At 39.6% G+C, this 13,644-nt stretch overlaps 1 non-coding gene across 1 annotated transcript; it reads left to right on the forward strand.

Moving 5' to 3' along the window:
- The first annotated feature begins 12,182 nt into the window (after positions 1 to 12,182).
- Positions 12,183 to 12,288, forward strand: LOC122039155. The gene has a single exon (XR_006128046.1). It is a non-coding gene; the product is annotated as a small nucleolar RNA R71 (small nucleolar RNA).
- Positions 12,289 to 13,644: the final 1,356 nt, after the last annotated feature.

Below are 13,644 nucleotides of genomic sequence, written 5' to 3' on the forward strand. Positions count from 1 at the left end.
GATGAGCAAACAATCATGACAATTAGCATAAATAAAATATACCTAGATAATCTATCTAAGTATCCTTAATTATTAGCTAATCTTAAAATTAAATCTAGATTGCCCCCATTTTCATAAGAAAATGTCAAACACCTAACTTGGCATTTCTTTTGGTTTTCCTCATTTGTGTCAATTTTAAATTAAGTCCAAATCCTCAAATTTTGTCACACTTTACTCTTCCAAAAAGTAATCAATTAATCCTTTTCATTTTCAAAGATTAACAAAAACTTTGGAAATACCTCCAAGTGTCAACTTTATTAAGGTTGGGTTAACCACCCCACCCATTTAGAGTTGATACTCTCTAAACTCATCTAGGGTGTAGAGAATATGCTCTTAGGAACCCAAAACCTATTGGTGCTCCGTGGATATTCTAGATACTCACTAGGGATAACTTCCCTAGTTACCTTCCTAATGACCTTTCTAGCCTTCTTAGAAGCCTTGGTCACCTCCTCTAGGCCAACTCTAGGGATTGCTTTCCTTGTGACCTTCTTAGTGACTTTCTTAGACTTTTTAGAAGTCTTAGTCACATTGGTCTTGGCAAAAATACTTCTAGGGATAACTTTCCTTGTATCTTTGACTTGACCCTTAGACCTAGAGTTGGTTTCATAACTATATGGAACCCTATGATATGAAGCCACATTCTTCTTGGCCTTAGGTTTGTATCTCAAACCTTTACTGTCATTTGATGACTTTTGTGTTCCTAAACCTAGGTTATGCTCATTTTCCCCTTTTAGAATATTTTTCATTCTTTTTAGGGTCTTTCAAATTTTTCAAGCCTTGACCTTAAGGCTTGGTTTTCCATCTTTAAATCCTTAGTTTTAGATTTTTCATTTTTCCCTTGAGCATTTCTATTTCTAGGCTTATATCTGAAATCCTTAGAGTTATTGCCTAATTGGTTATCTATCTTTCTAGCCTTAGATTAAGTGGTTTTAGCATGATAAGCTACATTATTTTTCTTAATTGTATTATAATTCCTATTCTCATGATAAATAGCATTAAAATGATATAAACTAGACCTAGCATGCTTTTTTTCATGACTTAAAGGAATAGGCTCAATAAATGATACCTTGGGTTTGCTCTTGAGAGCTCCCCCTTGAGTTGAGCTTCCTCCTTTGACTTTGATAGATTTCTTCCTTTAGGACATTGACTCTGGTAATGCCCTCTTAGATTGCACAAGAAGCACACTATGTGCTCTTTGCTCTTCTTTATCATGGGGGCGGTCTCCTTAGGCTTCTCCTTGTCCTTAGATGCCACTTGACCCTTCTTCTTGGCCAATTTATGACACTTATGTTGGATCGAGACGCGCTAGAGGGGGAGGTGAATAGTGCTCATGGCTATTTCGTTCGTTTATCGGAATCGTAAACCTTATCGGAGTTAAAAACAAAACGCAGCGGAATAGATAAAGAAACAGCACAAAGACACAGGTCGATTTTACTTCGTTCGGAGCCTAAGGCGACTCCTACTCGAAGGCCCGCGATCTTTGATCGCTTCCGGTGGGCAACAACTATAAGCTCGATGAATTTACAAAAGATGATTTACAAGAAATGCAATAAATAAATTATACCGACAATAGGAAATTCTAAATTGAAGGTTCGGATTGTCGGCGTCGAGTTGCAGCACTTCGAAATGAGTTCGTTAGCAGCTGAATGCAAAAGGAAGACTTGGAATATGTTGTCCAAAGCTGCTGGTCGAACCCCCTTTATAAATACTGTTCAAGGCACCTTGAATGCCACCCAAGGTGCCTTGAATAGGCTGAGTCAGCCGCGGAGATAAGGAGTGAACTGGTCGAATCTTATCACAGATTCAAGGCGCCTTCCACTGTTCACAGGGCGCCTTCATCTGTTCAAGGCGCCTTCCACTGTTCATCAAGGCGCCTTGAACAGCTTCTCGCAGCCAGCTCCAGCCTTGCACCCGAGGTGCCTCCAAGCTCTATGAAGGCGCCTCGGACACTATTCATCCGAGGCTTTAGGTTGCTTCTTTGCACCTGCAAGATACGTTAGTCCCAAACACTATCCTGCAGCACAAAGTTAGCACATAATACAATAAATATGACAAATGAAGTATTGACAGTATTCCCAACCGAAACCCTAGGTCGACCCGACACTGTTCCCTCTACGGGAACGCGTCCTCACCTACTCCACTCAGAGATTTACTTGCTACCAGTATGATCCTCACTCGATGCTTCCGGACTTTCTGCTGGACATCCGCTTCCCGGCTAGTCCACCTAGTTCGCGACACCGGGACTTTCCACCTAGGGTTACCACCCTCGAGTGAAGTCATCGACCTGCCAAGACTTTCCGCATAGGGTTACCACCCCCTATGACCTAGGGTTACCACCCCCTAGGGTTTTTCCCTTTGCCTAACTGCAGCTAGGACTTTCCTGAAATCCTCAAGTAGACTTGTTAGAGTATAAAACACCTTAACTTTGAATCCTTTGCCATTATCAAAACACGAGTTCGATCGTCGGATGCTTCCCGCACCAACAACTTACTCTTATAGTACCCTTTTCCCTATACTCAAAGCATATAATGTGATTTTTATTATTTAAAATTGAAATAGTTAAGCCTTTTTTGCTTTTAGGGGTGGCACATGATCCTCCATTTGATTTTGCTTGACTTGTGGAGGTGACACCATCTTCCTCTTCATTTGACTCGGAGGTAGGAGCTTCATCTTGCTTCGATGTCAAGGAATAACGCTCCCCCTCAATCCTAGAGGTGGAAGTCTCTTCATCTTTATCCTCTTGCACATGAAATAAGGAGTATACTCCTTTGCCTTTGTCTTCATGCTCTCTAGAGGATGGACCTTCTTCTTCTTCTTTCGATGTTGAGCACCTCTCAACTTTGGATTCTTCTTCCTCTTGGTCTTGTTCTAATGAGTCGCCTTCTTTGGATCTCTCTTAGTTTAGTGCAGTGGAGGGTTCCTTATGAATTTTAGCCAATTTGCTCCATAGCTCCTTAGCATCCTCAAATTCTCCGACTTGCTTCAAGATGTTGCTGGGCAATAGATTTGACCAATAGCTTAGTCACTTTATTATTGGCCACACATCTTTGTATTTGCTCTTGGCTCCACTTGCTCTTCTTGAAAATTTGCCTTTCGAAATATTTGGAGCTTCAAAGCCTTACATTAGAGCAAATCATTGCTTTATCTCTATCATGAAGAAAATTTTGATTCTTGATTTTCAAGAATCAAAGCTCGTCATTGTGAATGGTGGAGGCACCCTTGTGTCGTATCCAAGTCCATCTTGGAATTCCATTTGAAGTTGAGCTCTTTTGAAGTCTTTGACTTTGTTGAACTTGCTTCAACTTCTTCTCCCTCTAGTTCATTGCCCTTTCCGGCGATGATTTCGATGAAGGGCGATCTCGCTCTGATACCACTTGTTATGATCGATTTATAGCTGGAGGGGGTGAATAGCTCGTCGTGCTGCGATTGCTTGCTTTGATGATGTTGTTGCAGTAGAAAACACTCAAGCAACACTCACAACGCTAACACAAAAGATTTATTTGGTATCCACCTTATGAAGAGGTGACTAATCCAAGGATCCACACATGACATACTCTCCACTATGAAAATTAAATACTCCTTCTTGGTAACTACCGGAGATGGAGAAACCTCGTACAAATTCACACAACAAGATACAACTCTAAACAAGAAATAAATACAAAAGTGTACAAAGCAAAAACCTCTTCTTGCTTGATCTCTTGTTAATGAAGATTCCTATGGACTAGATGGAAAGTGCAACAACACTTATCTTACACACTCAAAGTCCGACGAACAGTAGTAAGGAGAAATCGTGTAAGCACTGTGTTGAGAGAACTGTGAAGAGGAAAGCTCACCATGGATTTATACTCTGCACTTTTAGTACTTCCAATCGATTGGGCTGACTCCTAATCGATTGCCACATCATATCCATGCAATCATAGTCGTCTATCGCTCACTTCCTACGATTGATCAATCGATTGGGGAGGTTTGAATTGATCGATCGATTTAGAGTGCCTCTGTGCTCTGCAAGAAAAAGGTCTGAATCGATTGACCGATCAGAAAGGCTAATCGATCAGAAAGGCTTCTGTGCTCACGATAAACACTCTCAATCAATCGACCGATCAATTGGGCTGCTGTTTATCATAGCACTCTCCCAATTGATCAACTGATCGATTGAGCTTCGGTCCAATCGATTGGCTGATTGATTGACCACTCTTGACTTGCTTAACTCAAGCTCAATGGTCCCCAAATATAACATCCGATCAACTGTGACATGTTGGAACTTCTCATGTTTAGCATCCGGTCAACCTTGACCTGCTGGGACTTCTTCATCAAGTGTCTGGTCAATCTTTTGACCCACTTAGATTTTTCTCCTCATACCAAGTGTCCGGTCCTCCATGACCCACTTGGACTTCCTTCCACCAGATGTTCGGTCACCCTTGACCTATCTGGATTTCTTTGTGCCAAGTATCTAATTCCTTTGACCTACTTGGACTTCCCAACACCAGGTGTCCGATGAATCTTGACCCACCTAGATTTCCACGTGCCTAGCTTTACTCACCAGGTCTTTCCTGCTGCCTAGCTTCATTTACTAGGACTTTCCATCTGTTCGGTTTCACTCACTTGGACTTTCACCTAACTTCACTCAGTAGAATTTTCCCACTGCTTGGCTTCACTCACCGAGACTTTCACCTGCCTGGCTTCACTCACCATGACTTTTACCTAGTTTCACTCACTAGGATTTTCCCATTACCCGATTTCACTCACCGAGACTTTCACCTGCCTGGCTTTACTCACCAGGACTTTCACCTAGCTTCACTCACTAGGATTTTTCCATTGTCCGACTTCACTCACCAGGACTTTCACCTAACTTTACTCATTAGGATTTTTCCGGCTGCCTGGCTTCACTCACCGGGACTTTCACCTAGCTTCACTCACTAGGATTTTCAATTGCTTGACTTTACTCATTAGGACTTTCACCTGGCTTCACTCACTAGGATTTTCAACTCTCTAGCTTCACTCACTAGGGCCTTCCCAATCAAGTATCCGATCAACCTTGACCTACTTGACTCTTCTTCATATCAAACTAGTCAAACCTTGACCAAAGGGGAATTACACTAATAATCTTCCTAATCAGACGATTGCATCTGCAATCTCCACATATTGTCAAATATCAAAACTCAAACATCAAAACTCAAACTTGAGTCAACTCAAACTTGAGTCAACTCAAACTTAGTCAACTTGGTCAACCTTGACCCAGGGATATTGCACTAGCAAAACTCCCCCTCAAAACATTCTCTAAACTTTTATCATTCCGCCAACAATGATTTAGAGTTCCTAAATCTTTAGAAAACCCAAAATTGAAGCCTTGAGGTTAAAAGTTTAACTTTGAATCTAAACCTTCTCCTAAATTCTAAATTAGTCACCTTTAACCATTCCTTTCTTATTTTCATTAAGGAAATTACCCTTAAATAGTTTTCAAAGCACTTTAGAGGGTTAGGGATGATTATCTAGACTAAATGTGGCTTAATGGATTGAAATCAGACCATTTCAGCCAAAATCAACATTCTTAATCGATTGATTTTAGCTACTAATCGATTACAGTCTCTCCAAATTGATTAAAGTTGGGATTCAATCGATTACGCCCATCTTAATCAATTGATCCAAATGATTATGATGTTTAATCGATCACTTGATTGATTCCATGATTCTCTATGCTATTGAAAATTCACCTCAATGGATTACCCTAATCGATTAGCATGAGATAATCACTTGACTCAATCGATTACTGTTGACCTCCGCAAGTGTACGGATATGTCTCAAGTAATAATAAAAGATATCGAATCCACAGGGACTGGAATAAACACTAAAGATGTCTCAAAGCGAGTTAGCTAAACAACCAATCAATTGATTTACAAAGTCTAAGTGTAACTACGAAATGTAAACAAAGAAATGAAAGAATAAGAAACAAGAATAAGGGCAATGATAAAGGTATGTTCTAGGAGTTTTGGTTTCTTTGTAATGTTATTCAATGTAATGATCTACCAAATCTTATTTCTCAATTGTCCATCATTTGTAGAAGGTTGTCAATTCCCTCTTGCAATAGACAATCGGTCTAGGACTGAAATATATCTAAATTCGATCAATTAGGAATGAACCCTATGTTGTCCTTACACGGGCCTGTCTGTCACGTGCGTTCCTCGGAAAATCAACATAAAAATCCACTACTTCTCAACCTTATTAAGATATAAAGATTAATTCATCTAATCTATCCTACCCTCTTGAAATACCAAATTTCTCTCTCAAGATTACCTCTCAAACGTCCTTACACGGGTATGTTCTTATCACGAACGTCCCTCGAAAAATCGAATGAGAAGCAATCCATACAAGATCCACAAGATATTCAAACATTCAATCAAGCATGGTAATTAAGCCCTAATCACAACAATCCACACAAGAAAGAATAGATACAAAACAGGGCAAAATCATAGAAATAGGAATCTTGGCAAATCCACAAGAGTTTACATCAAATATTCATTACAAATACTCTCTCCTTTCTAGAACAAGAGATCTAATCCATGGAACAAGGAAAGAATCCAAAAGAAGAAGAAAAGACAAACATCTTGATCCCAAATCCAAGAAAGATAGGGAAGAAAAGCTTATCTACGATGAAGACCGTCTTCGGATCCAATCCTCGCTCCCCAGAGTCGAAATGTTGAAGATCCGCCCTTAGAATCGCCGGAATCCCTCCAAGAAGGTGGAGGAACGCCCAAATCTTCAATTCCCCCCAAAAGGGAGAAGATTCGTCTTCGGATCCAATCCTTGGATCTTGGAGTCAAATCAATGAAGATCCTCCCTAGAATTGCCAGAAAATCCCTCCAAGATGGAGAGAAATCACCCAAATCTTCCTTTGTCCCAAAGGGGAGAATATCCCCTTTGAAATGAAGAAGAAACCTTTATATAGAGGGGGAAAATCGGGCGCCACACGGCCCCAGGACCTGGCCGTGTGTGGGACACGACCTGGCTCACTCCCCTCTCTGCCAACCTCACACGGCCGTGTGTGAGACACGGCTGTGGCACACACTGCTTCTGCTTCCCTTGTATGGTCGTGTAGATCTACACGGCCTGCTCTGCCTCTGCCTCTGGAAACCTTACACGGCCGTGTGGCTCACACGACCATGTCATTCTTCTCCTCTAGAAACCTTACACGGCCGTGTGGCTCACACGACCATGTCATTCTTCTCCTCTAGAAACCTTACACGGTCGTGTGGCTCACATGGCCATGTGGAGCTCACACCCCCTTGCATGACATGGCCATGTGGCTCACACACCCCTTGATTGGCCCTGCATAGCTATGTCTTATTGCAACGCCTTTTACTCCACCAATATGGGATTTTCTCTAGTTGATGTCTTCATCAAAGTTGTAGTTCCTGAAGTTATCTACAAATTGGTTTATAGAACAGCCAAAAACCCCAAAGGAGCACAAAGTTATGCCTGTTTTACTCTTGGTGTGCAGTGTAGTGATTCCACACGGCCCTGTGCTAAGGCCGTGTCACATAGAAATGCATTTTATACCTTCAAGATGTGGTTTTTTCTCTGGTTAAAGTCTTCATAAGAGTTGTAGATCTTGAAGTTATCTACATTTTGATATCTGGAACGGCTCAAAACTCCAACGGAGCACAAAGTTATGGCTATTTTACTTTTGGTCTGCAGTGTTGAAGTTACACACAGCCTTCGCACGGCCGTGTGAGGTTCACACAGCCTTTACACGCCCCCCCACACGGACTTGACACGGCCGTATGGGTGCCACACGGCCAGAACATGAAGAAAACTTAGTTTTACATGCCTGTGTCACTCTAGAAGCTCTCGACTTCATTTAAACTCCGTTTTTACTCCAAATCATGTCCTATCAATCAAAATAAGTAATGAGTAGATCTCTGAACAAAATATAATGGAAGTATGACATTATAATGAAATATGGTGTAATAAACATAGATTATGTGTATGAAGTACAAGTAGATGTGCGTCAAAATATGTATAAAAGTGTATATAATCTACGCACATTACACCCCCAGACTTAATCCTTTGCTTGTCCTCAAGCAAAATGCTGCAATCTAAATTCATATGTTCTACAATGCTCTCATATCCCTAATGCATTCTCCTAACTCTATCAAAATGTTTCATTAACAAGCATGATCATGGAAACAAGTTAAGTATGACTCAAGCATAAGTCTCATGTGCATAGTGCAAGGTAACTCAAAAACTCTTCAAGTTTCAATCTATGTCCTAGTCAAGTCATTATCAAGTTTGAATTCCTAATGTTTCCAGTGATAGACAAATAACCAGTGATAGACACTTACTTGCCACACACTTGGTTCATCTTTCTCAATCAACCCAAGGTCTCAAAGGCGTGCTCAATCTCAAGAGAAGCTAAGTAGTCATTTCCCCAGTAACCTAACTCGGTCTCAAAGGGGTGACTTGCTAGATTCCACTCACGAGAACTGTTTTTTATATCCCTTATTACTTTTTTTCCTATGTTTTTCTCACACTCTTTTTTTTCATAAGTATTTGCATTGTGCAAATCTTATTAACAAATGTACTTTTAGCACAAATGTTGGGATATTTTAATTTTTCTAAATGAGCTTACATGAGTTGAGCCTCATCCAGTAACCAAAATGAAGTTTGAGAAATCACCATGGAAACCAAGTACTAAACAAGCAAGATGAATCATGACTATTTCAACGATATCAACCATTCAAGCATTAAGTATAGGTGTAGTGAAAATAAGATCCTTAAAGCCAAGCCAAGACTAAAACTTATCTCCATATGATACTTAGCTTATATCATGCTACCAAAGATAGAAAAAAGAGATACATTAAGCATACTACTAACTGTTGGATCGTAGATGTTCGATAGAGGGGGGGTGAATATCGATTGTAAAAAATTCGTCGATAAGAGCAAGCGCAACGGAAAAGTAAAACAATACAATGCTAACACAAGAACCAATTTTACTTGGTTCGAAGCCTTTAGCGACTCCTACTCCAAGGCCCGCACACGAGGGTGCTTTCGATGGGCAATTCACTGGCAGTTCGAAGGATATTACAAATTAAGTACAGAATGCTAATGAAAGAATTAAAGCAATACCGACAAAATAAAAGACTTAGAAAGAGAAGTAGCGCGTTTGTCGGAGCTTTGCAGCGTCGCAGGAGCACAAGAGAGTGAGTTCTTCAATTCTGAGTTGTTGTTGAAGCTCCACCCCTACCCCTTCTTTTATATGAGGATCGGAGCGCCCCGGATCCCTTTCGGGCGCCCTGGTGAGACGTGACAAGTCCAACCAGCAAGCTCCACGTGGCGATGACGCAAAATGGATATTATTTGCCTCAGGGCGCCCGGATCCCTTCCGGGCGCCCAGACCTTCGGGCGCCCGGATCCCCTCCGGGCGCCCAGACCTTCGGGCGCCCGGATCCCCTCCGGGCGCTCGGACCACCTTTCTCTAGAAAACTTCTTTTCCTGTAAGACAAGGTTAGTCCAAGGTAAATATATAATTTATAACCTGCAAAACAGAGTATTAGTTAGTATGACTTAGATTCCGTCTTTCCGAGACCGAAATCTAGTCACGATCTCGACTTAGATATCCGAAATGGATCTAAGCCAGATCGATGCCTAATGTTCCCTTCCCGGGAACGCGTCCTCACAGTCACTCCCTTCCAGTGACTTACCTTTACTCACCTGCCAAACGTCCGGTCAGCCCTTCGACCCGTCTGGACTTCTCGCCAGCTATCCGGTCAGCCCGTCGACCTAGCTGGACTTCTCGCCAAGCGTCCGGTCAGCCCGTCAACCTGCTTGGACTTCTCACCAGCTATCCGGTCAGCCCGTCGACCTAGCTGGACTTCGTGCCAAGTGTCCGGTCAGCCCGTGAACCCACTTGAACTTCGTGCCAGACATCTGGTCAGCCCGTCGACCTGTCTGGACTTAGCCTGTACACTCGATCAGAGTGTTAGATAAGGACAAACCTAACTTAACATGATTTGTCATTCATCAAAACCTGAGTTAGATCATTAGTGCTAACCGCACCAACACTAACATCACTTAAAACATCATGAATCTAGATAATGAACGTGCTAACATTTAATCTTGAAGATAAGAAAGCATATAAGTGAAGTTTTGATGTTCTCAAGATGTATGCCACAAAAAATCAAAACAAAATGCAAGACATAAGCAAAAACAAAAACAAACAAAACAAATCAAATGCATCTAATACATCCCCCCAGACTTAAACTTTTCATTGTCCCAATCAAAACTAAAAACAATGTGGAGGAGATTTTAAGAGAAGTTACCAAGTGATGAGCTCCAAATGGTTGACATTCATGTTTTTAAAGATACTCCTCCATCCAATACTCATATTCCTCCACAACTTTGAATTCTACAAAAAGAAAAAGATAGACAAGAAAAATTAAGTAGAGGGTATGATTTATTATAAACTCAGAATTAAAGACATAAAAAAAAATAAGGAAAATGAACTTGGGTTGCCTCCCAAGAAGCGCTTGTTTAAGGTCATTAGCTCGACCACCTCATTAGATTCATCTAAATCTCTCTCTTGGAGGGGTAAGATATTTTAGAACCCTCCTACCAGGGGTTCTTGTTATGGAGAGAGCTTTCATCAATCGAGCTACAAAGTAAAGTATAACTCTCTCCATCTTTGCCTTCTTAAAAGTTTTTCAGGTGGTCGAAGACGGTTCAGATTGAGCTTCCAATCATTAGCCCAAGTGAAATCTGCACATACAAAGAATGTACAAATCTCCCACAAACATATTAGATAAGATAGAGCCATAACCATATTAAGATAAGCAGAATAAGAAATAAAAACTGAATCACATCCAATAAAGTCAATGATAGGTACCTCTATAAAATTTTCCAAAAGATCACAAGAAGTACTAATCTTGCTTTGCTGAGAAATACCTGATATTTTTAAACATGTGGATGTGATTTCCTCTAAATCAAATGATGGTTCTGGCTTAGGCTCAGGCTCAGGTGTTGGCAATATCAAAGATGGTGATTCTTAAGACTCAACCATATCTACATGAGTCCCTACACATTGGTCCACAACATGCTCAATCCTTGCAACTCTTACAACATCTAATGATTGTGTGGATAAAGGAGGTGATTCTTGAGATGCTGCTTCCACAACACAGCTCCCTACACATTGTTCCATATCAACATCATCAACACAAACATCAAAAAACAAACCCACATCAATATCCTTAATAGGAGAATCAACTATAGGAGGATCAATAACTTCACTTGCAGTTTTAAATTGATCTACCACATCATCATCATCTGAAAATTTAATATCACTACAACACCCTATAAAATTTGGAGGTAGATCTGAAAACTTATTTACCACTGCTTTACCTTCACAATCCTCATCTGAAGAGTCTTCATCTTTATACAAATTCAAAAATCTGCACTCAACCTTACCAGTGTCATAGAATTTTTTAAAGTCATAGTTCTCATTGACCCCCACTAACCTTTGTGGAAAAGGAACCCTTAGTGAAGGTCTTGGGAAAGGTACTAATTTCCTTTTATCTTGTGGAGGAGATTCAACTTGTTTATCTAGTGTTGGTATAATCAATCGTTGAGGGAAAGGTACTTGTGGCATTTGGGAACCTCCTGGAATAATGGAACTGAGTTCATATGGTCTTCTATTGTTCTTCTCCTCAATTCTAAACATGTCCTTCTTCAGAAGTTCTTCATGATTTTTGTCAATTCTCAACCCAACATCATCACACTTTTCACTAGATCTTGTCTACAAAGGAGGGGGATCTTCTTTAAACCAATTTGAAACAATACTTTCAATCTTTGCCCCTAAATGTTTGAACTCCTCGTTCTGTGACTTGTGATTTTCAAAACTGATAGATGGTTGAGTTAGAATTTGTCTGACAGGCTCTATAGCATTTATGGATTGCACTCCTTGAATGTTTGAGGGAGATTTCATCCAACTTATGTCCGACCATTTATGGAGGTTCAATGTCACTTGATCAATTAACATATATTCTTCATCTACACTTTTGTCCATAAAAGAACCTCTAACTGATGAATCCAATAAACTCTTGTCTGAGAAAAAAATCCCCCCATAGCATATGTGCAAAATCAACCATTTTTCAAAACCATGATGAGGGCACTATCTTTGAAGACTCTTGAATCTATCCCATGCTTCAAACAATGATTCTCCATATGCCTGAGCAAAATTTGTTATGCAATTCCTCATATACACTATTCTGCTTGGAGGGAAAAAATGATTCAGAAATTGCTTCTCCAATTGCTCCCAACTTGTGATATTTTAAGGATGAAGAGAATATAACCAAGTCCTTGCTTTATCCTTGATACTAAAAGGAAATGTCATCAATTAAACTACATCTGCTAACACTCCTTCACATTTCACCATATCACAAATCTCTAAAAAAGTTTCAAGATGAAGATAAGGACTTTCTAATATTTCTCCTCCAAATTTGTGTCCTTGTATCATGAAAATTAACTCTGGGTCTAGTTGGAAACTTTCTGCTTCAATTTGAGGTTGCATAATGGGAGATGAAAAATCTTGCAGAAAAGGGTGTAGAAAAATTTCTCATGGGCCTGCTTGACATGTTAGTGCTCATGGATATTCAAAAAAAAATTATAAAATAGAATCAAAGACAAGAAATAAAATACAATATAAAAAGCAAGAAAGAAAATGCAGAATTTAAATTGTAAGCAAGAAAGTGCATAATGAAAACAAGAAAGAAAAGACAGAAGGAAAAAGAAAAATATCTAGAATAATTCATATGCTAATCAACTAATGTGTTTATAAGTTCTTGTTATTCTTGAGGCCTTTACGACGTTTGATCTTCACATACATAAGAACAAGATTGCAAGATATGTTTACAAAAGAAAAAGAATAAAGAAACTAAATCAAAAGAAAAACAGAGAAAAGTTATACTAGAATGTTAGAAATAAAAAAATGCAGAATTAGAATTGCAACAAAAAGAATTGACAAGAAGTAGAAAGTTATACAAGAAAAAATTATGAAAATAGAATTCTAAATATTAGTTACAGTTATGCTAATGAAAAGAAAAGAAAAAGTTATGTTTAGTCTAACTTAATTGATAATCCCTAATGTTATAGCACAGTCCCCGACACGGCGCCAAAAACTTGTTAACCTCCGCAAGTGTACGGATATGTCGCAAGTAATAATAAAAGATATCGAATCCACAGGGACTGGAATAAACACTAAAGATGTCTCAAAGCGAGTTAACTAAACAACCAATCAATTGATTTACAAAGTCTAAGTGTAACTAAGAAATATAAACAAAGAAATGAAAGAATAAAAAACAAGAATAAGGGCAATGATAAAGGTATGTTCTAGGAGTTTTGGTTTCTTTGTAATGTTATTCAATGTAATGATCTACCAAATCTTATTTCTCAATTGTCCATCATTTGTAGAAGGTTGTCAATTTCCTCTTGCAATAGACAATCGGTCTAGGACTGAAATATATCTAAATTCGATCAATTAGGAATGAACCCTATGTTGTCCTTACACGGGCCTGTCTGTCACGTGCGTTCCTCGGAAAATCAACATAAAAATCCACT

The sequence above is a fragment of the Zingiber officinale genome, chromosome 1A (assembly GCF_018446385.1).
Source record: "Zingiber officinale cultivar Zhangliang chromosome 1A, Zo_v1.1, whole genome shotgun sequence".
Lineage (NCBI taxonomy): Eukaryota > Viridiplantae > Streptophyta > Magnoliopsida > Zingiberales > Zingiberaceae > Zingiber > Zingiber officinale.